This window comes from Limulus polyphemus, unplaced genomic scaffold (assembly GCF_000517525.1).
Source record: "Limulus polyphemus unplaced genomic scaffold, Limulus_polyphemus-2.1.2 Scaffold9582, whole genome shotgun sequence".
NCBI classification, from domain to species: Eukaryota; Metazoa; Arthropoda; class Merostomata; order Xiphosura; family Limulidae; genus Limulus; species Limulus polyphemus.
Genome location: NW_013675192.1, coordinates 1 through 6,969, shown reverse-complemented (window position 1 = coordinate 6,969; position 6,969 = coordinate 1). Strand labels below are relative to the sequence as shown.

Below are 6,969 nucleotides of genomic sequence, written 5' to 3'. Positions count from 1 at the left end.
TCCACTGTTGATGGCCTATAGGACAGCAGAGCATGAAGCCACAGGATACACTCCAGCACAGGACATGTTATACTAAAAGGAGACCCAAGCATAAAGTACATGCTCCAATGAAGTTTTATCAATTTGACGGACCATTGGAAAGTGTCGGTCATTGACATTGCTGGTACTTTGCCCCAAACTTGTGCTGGAAACAGGTACATTTGTGTGGTGATAGATTATTTCACGAAGTGGCCTGAGGGCACCATTCTTCCACATCTTGACTTATACCTATCCAGTAAAATCTGTCATATGTAACTCAATGTCTTCTTAACTCTGAGATGTCCTCCTGGTAAACTATCATGGGATTGACACAGCACAACTTCCCGTAACTTTCTCGGTATAACTGTTTGCCAGGTCGTGACTTTTCGATCTCCGGAAAAGAATACATCTTCAAGCTTCAACAGGTCTCATTGTTTCCAATAGTTCTTTGTCACAGGGCTTAGACTAGACATCTTCTCCCAAACAGGGCACAAAACACTTGCTTTTAAAAAATCAATTATTGGCTTCAAATCTTGATCTTTCTCCTGCTCTGCTTTAATATCTATACCTGGTTCCACTTCACCATCATCAACTTCTTCAGTTGCTTTGACTTCATCTTCATGGCACCTGGTTAGTTAACCCCTCTTTTAACACCTACCGGAATTTGGCCTTTGTTGTTCCAAAACATCATTTTATCAAAATTAATCACACACTTCCTCGGTAGTAAGTAGTCCAACCATAATATGCATTAGTCTTCATTGTCAGCCAAGTATACTTTGTGTCTGTCCTTCTTGCCAATGAGCTCAACAAGTTACCCACACTTGTCCCCACAACCTTGCAGAATGTCCTGTCACACCACAGAGCTTCTGTATGGTTTCTGGTACTCCTTTGTGATCCAGCATCTTGATTCTCACAAGAGTTTGCTGAGATGCAGAATCTATGCACCTTTGGCCATCCAGCTTTTCTGTCACGTAGACACTATGTGTGCTTGGCATTTTACACTTAGCTGTTGGGACTTTCATAATTGGGGTTGGTGGGCATCCTTCAACATGAACCACTACTGGTTTCCCCGATGGTGAATTATTGGTAGTATTCTCCGTATACTGGCTCTTCATATGTCCTTGCTCTCCACAGTTCCACAACCTCTCTGGGTAATTACCTTTCCTGACATGGCATCTTCCCTGTGTTGAAGTTTCCAGCATTGAGGTCTCTTTTGCCCAGGTTTGTTACAGCACCAGCAAAGTCCCTCAAACTTCTCTGAAAGCTGCCCTTGAATCTTGATGACTGTACAACCTTGGTATCTCTGTGCTGGACTTAACATAGGATTCAAATTCAAGAGCTCTGGCCATTGCATCCTGCATAATAGAGGGGTGTGCTTGCTTTACTTGTATCTTCTGTTGTGGACTGTCCAAGGCATCTATGAACTGATCCCTCAGCAACAACTTGAGAAGATCGGGTGGTTCAGTTGGGTAGGCCTTGTGTGCCATGCTCTCCAAGTCCTGTGCCAGACCAAAAAAAATGGAAACGAGAAGCGGCAAATCAAACTACAGCTTAGCAGATTTGATGGCAGCAAGGAAACAAGAAGAACGAGAAAACAAACAAGAAGAGAGATTACAGCAGTTGTGGGAGGAAAAAGAAAAAAAACAAGAAGAGAGACAACAGCAGTGGCAAGAAAACCTGCAACAGTGACAGCTCGAACAGCTAAATAAACAAGAGAGACTACAGCAATGGTTGGAGGAGAAAGAAAATAAACAAGATAAGAGATTACTGCAGTGTCAACTGGAACAAGAAAGGAAACAGGAAGAAAGTCTCCAACAGTTACAGGAAAGTCAACAACAGTGGCAAGAAGTACAAATGGAAAACATTGGTAAATTTCAAAGTGAATTAAATGCATTAAACGATGATTTACTGTCTTGTACACAAGGAGGATATAATAGCCATCGACCTAATCAGCCTCAGACAATGTGAAGCTTCTTCCATACCCCGCAGCTAAACCCTAATGCAGACATCTTCAGTCCTGTTAGAAGTCACATCCCAGATATGAATGTCAGCAATAGGGGTGATATAGTATGAAGAAAGCCACAGGAATTCGATGGGAAGACACCATGGGAAGCATATAGAGCACAATTTGAGCTACTGGCAGAAATAAATGGATGGACAGAAGAGCAGAAAGCAGTATATCTGGCAACCAGCTTGAAGGGACAACCACTGGAAATACTTGGACAGTTGTCAGTAGACGAAAGCCACAAATATAGAGCACTGGTAGTGGCTCTAGAACTTAGGTATGGAACCCCAAATCAGTCTGAAGTCTACAGAGCTAGGTTTAGGATGGGAGATCGTGCTAAAGGGGGAGAGCCTGCAAGAGCCCACTCTCCGACACCAATTTGTTACACCTCTGGTCGTTTGTTAATTTCCCGTATAATTTCTTTCGGATGAAACTTTAGCGGTACAAATCCTTTCATAAGTAAAACTAGTTTATTCTTTCTCAATACAACTTTGCAATACACTTAATTTCCACAATCACTTTAACTGTTGTGTTAGGCAAAATGATTAGAAGTAATAGTAACCAAAAGAAAAACATAAGTTAATACACACTGGGGAGAAACATGCAATTGTGTTATGTTTGATGATAATTAATAAGGGAAATAAATCATACAGTGATAGTGCATGGTAAAGAGTTTGAATTAAAATTTCACTTTAAACAACATCAAAGAATTCACACTTTGAAGAAGCCATACAGTTGTGTAGTGTTTGGACAAAATATATGGAAGAAATGTTGTTCTGAATATACATTACAGCAATGGTTCTCAAATGTTTGAGATTCGTGTACCACTTTTTCTTTAATCTTTAAAATTACAAACCCAGGCCTAATTAAGAACCTAGTACCATTTTTGTCAATTTCAAGGGAAGAAAATACTGGCGTGTCTATGCAGGTAGAGGGTGAGTCTATAAGTGAGGAGAGTAGTATGTATATGTACGTGGGAAGCTCAGTTAGGACTTATGTAACACCAATGTTAGCTCCATGTACCACTAATGGTATACGTACAACACTTTGGGAACATAATAGAAAAAAAACACATTTGTGTCAAGTGTGGCTACGATTTTGAAAGGAATAGTCACCTAAAAGAACATGAGAGGATACACACTGGTGAAAAACAATAAATTTGTTCAGTATGCAGCAATGTATTTGGAAGATAAAGTGTCTTAAAAGTACATCAAATGATACACTAAGGATAAACCATATGGTTGTGTAGTCTGTGGCAAACAGCTTGTAAGCTTTAAAATACATGAGAGGAAACACACCGAGTGTGAATTAAAGGAATGTAAAATGTGTAGCTGTTTGCTCAAATGTGAGATTACACAAAGTGGAGAAAAACATCCAGGTTATGTTGCACGTTGCAAAGAATTTGTTTGAAGTTTTCAAATAAATTTACGTGAGATGCTGCATGATGACATGGTTGGGTAACATTGCAGAGAAACTAGAAGTTTCAATATGGTTGTAGTATTTGTTACAGAGAATGTACACTATTACATCTGAAAAATGTCACTGAATTAAAAACACAAACTTACTCTTGACATGCATTTGGTAAAAAAGTTGAATAAATGTCAACTCAAACTATTATTTGATTCACAATACGTATACTTATGGAACAATGAGTGGAAACAAATAGTGTCAAGATGTTATATACTGTGGATAAACCATGAAGTTTGGAGATTTTTAAATGGTTCAAACCTACTAAAGAATAAATTTAACTGCACTGTAATAAAATCCTCATTTGTGAAGTATGTAAAAGAATTTAATGTTATGTGATTCTCTAGAATACACAAAATAGTTATATTGGTTTGCTGAGAAAAGTCTCCATATAATTCTTTTCTGAGGACATGTCTTCCCATGATTCTGTTGATATGTTTCTTTTACAGACTTTCTATAAACATTTAAGGGTTGTGAACATTTTACAAGAATTAGATTTCTTGTTAAGAAGAGGTTAAAACAGAGGAAACTGCACTGAGAAACTTTTATGGAATATTGAATTGAGAACATCATTTCAGGGTACAACAAAAAAAAAGGTGTGAGAAGATAAGCTAAAAGACCCAGTTATAGTTTGAGTGCTCTTTGCTAGGCAACAAGGCAAAACATGACCCTCATAGACTGGTGAATGTAGTGTAATATAGCAGCATGTAAGAAGTAACAGTTTTACTCAAAATATTCAGATGTTTAACAAATCATAAAATAACTTAGTAGCATGAAATGCTTTATTTAAAATATAAAATATTTAACTATATCAACTTTATTTTCCTCATACTGATTACATATATTAAAACAAATATCCAAATCCAATTTGATAAAATAAGAATTATCTGACTTTTTGCAGAACATACGAAATAAAATAAAATATCAATATTTTTACTGTTTATTTTTAATCACTTGTGTACTGGTATTATCTTTATATCATGACTAAAACAGAAGATTTAAGACCTTTAAATTTGCTACATTGTATCTTCAAAGTAAAACATAATGATAAATAATTGAAATAATCAAAATGATTCTCTCTTTTTCGTCAATAACAAAATTTCAATTACAAATAAAGTAACAAATCCTTTTCAACTAAACCTGACAGTTGAAATAACATGAAACAATAACATAATTCTAAAACTGACAGTTGTAATATCTTGAAACAATGACAGTTCTAAAACTAAGAGTTACTATATTTTGAAACAATGATATAATTCTAAAGTACCTTGCTATTTTAACATTACTGTTTATATCAAATAATAGTGTATTACTATAACAACTTACAATTTTACTCAGAGTATTCAGATGTTTGTTATAAAATCATTGAATAACTTAATAGCATGAAATGTTTTATATAAACTTATAAAACCTTTAACTATATTAAATTTATTTTCCACAAGCTGACTACATATATTAAAAATATTGTTCCTTAAAAGAAGATTCCAAATCCAATTTGATTAAATAAAAATTATCTGACTTCTTGCAGAACATACGAAATAAAATAAAATTTCAACATTTTTACTGTTTATTTTTAATCACTTGTGTACTGGTATTATCTTTATATCATGACTGAAACAGAAGACTTAAGGCCTTTAAATTTGCTACACTGTATCTTCAAAGTAAAACATAATGATAAATAATTGAAATAATCAAAATGATTCTCTCTTTTTCATCAATAACAAAATTTCAATTACAAATAAAGTAACAAATCCTTTTCAACTAAACCTGACCGTTGAAATATCTTAAAACAATGATATGACTCTGAAGTACTTTGAAACAATCACATAGTTCTAAAAGTTCTCAATTTTGGGCATCGTTGTTAGACGGAACATCTAACATGTGATCATACATAATCTTATCACTTTCTTCATAGCTTTTTCCTGTAATTTCCATGTGAACTTTGATTAATGTCATTGGAAGCAAGACTTTCAGAATGTAGTCAATAGTTTTCTGAAAACAATTCTGATTATCAAAATCATGAATACATTTTACAACATACATAAATAAGGTAGCTTGCATATAAAATTTAGAAATCTTACAGCTCTATCATAGTTCTAGTTCTTTTTATTATCTGATATTTATTAAGATATAATCTAGTTAAAAATATTTAACACTGGGTTACTTAAATGCTACAGCAAAGATTGTGATAGGAAGTAGCAAAAACTGAATCTTATTTCTGTTATTTTACTTTTGAAAAACTGACCTATAATGCTTTGATCCAAGTTGTTCCAAGTACATTGTTTTGATATTCAAAATTGAAGAGGCTTGTCATTACTATTTATCACGTATTGAAAAAGCACTGACCATACGGCTTCTCTTTTCAACATTTTTCAATTTGTATTTTATCTTCAATCTTTATTATCACTAATACACTTTTGAATGTTACTTATTTTGAGAATTTGAAAGTACTACTAAACCTCGATAAGCATTATATAATAAATTAGTTACAAAAGATTAAGGATAATTAAATTATAAATATTACCATACAAGAAGTATTATCTGGTTACATATGAATCCTTCAAGCAATGCTATAATCTGAATTGATAATTTACCACATGAATATGTTGCTAAAAACTGAAGGCCTTAAGTCCACTAAAAATTTTTAAAAACGTGACTTACTAAATTCACTAACTCATGAATAATTGACATAAAAGTTATATTGTAACAAAGTTTAAAAAAATGAAAAGTTGTAGAAAATATTCATGTTTCATACCACTGGATTTTTCTTGCAATAAACTTCCATCAACAGCTCCATCAAGAAGTCAATTTGGTCTTCCTTAAATATGGACAGTGGCACTTGATATGTTGAGGATCCTTATAAGAAAAAATTAGATTAAAATTAACCAACAAGCTCCTTCACAAGTGTGGTCAGATAGCATCAAGTTTCCATTTAAAAAGAGTCCTTTAAATTCTCAGCAGTGACTCAGCTGAGACATTTTAAACTGGTGTGAACAGAGCAATTTCATTACACAACTCCCTCAAGCTGCACAAATATGTAATCAAGGTAAAATAAATTTAATTTGTCACCACAATATATATACTTATAAGACATGTACCGGTACCTGTTTTTCTGTAAAATGGTAATACTTCAGTTTCTCCAGTCAAATAATGTTCTACATAGTCTTTACTATGGTCTGGAATCTCACTTTAAAAACATTATAGCAGACATTACAGTACAGGAATTGTGTGGGATGTTACAATGAAAGTTAATGGAAAACAACTATGTAAAGGAAATATAAATGAAACAGCATTTTACATTATTGTGGTACATAACACCTTATGCCAGAAAAGAATAATCTACTGGTCAGTTGTTTATATGACATTATCATAGTGCTAATTGAAATGCTATTATAGTAACAGTAGAGAAAGATCTGTTAGAAATCAGTCTCACTGCGATGTTACTTCAGACAAACTAATCAACACTTTTATTTGGTATA

The 6,969-nt window shown here is 33.8% G+C and overlaps 1 long non-coding RNA gene across 1 annotated transcript; it reads right to left on the bottom strand.

Moving 5' to 3' along the window:
* Window positions 1-4,284: 4,284 nt before the first annotated feature.
* LOC106475986 lies at window positions 4,285-6,954 on the bottom strand. The gene is made up of 2 exons (XR_001291857.2): window positions 6,246-6,954; window positions 4,285-5,482 (listed from the first exon to the last, which is right to left on the bottom strand). It is a non-coding gene; the product is annotated as an uncharacterized LOC106475986 (long non-coding RNA).
* Window positions 6,955-6,969: the final 15 nt, after the last annotated feature.